This window comes from Oryzias melastigma, linkage group LG11, assembly GCF_002922805.2.
Source record: "Oryzias melastigma strain HK-1 linkage group LG11, ASM292280v2, whole genome shotgun sequence".
In the NCBI taxonomy this organism is placed as follows: Eukaryota; Metazoa; Chordata; class Actinopteri; order Beloniformes; family Adrianichthyidae; genus Oryzias; species Oryzias melastigma.
In genome coordinates, this window is record NC_050522.1 from 20,894,697 (window position 1) to 20,895,035 (window position 339).

Here is a 339-nt window from a genome sequence, read left to right on the forward strand (position 1 = left end):
CTATAACCTGGCCGCGCATGTGAAGTAACGCTGAGGCATGCACGAGGGGGCCGCGCGCAGTTCGGGCACAGCGTCACCCAAATTCTCCTTTTATCTTGACAAAAATGAAAAAATGTAAGTAAATCCCAAAGGACCGCTGACAGAATCAAATTGTAACACCAATGCCATTAGGCAGAGGTAGTCAAGCTATTGGACCAGATATAGGTTCGTACGGAGTGGTGTGTAATGAATAAAGGAGCCAAGAGTCAATTCAAAGATAGAATGGAAAGCCGGCAATTTACTGAACATTGACAAACAACAATAAACATACAAATTTGGTTCTTATGTAATGTTAAGACA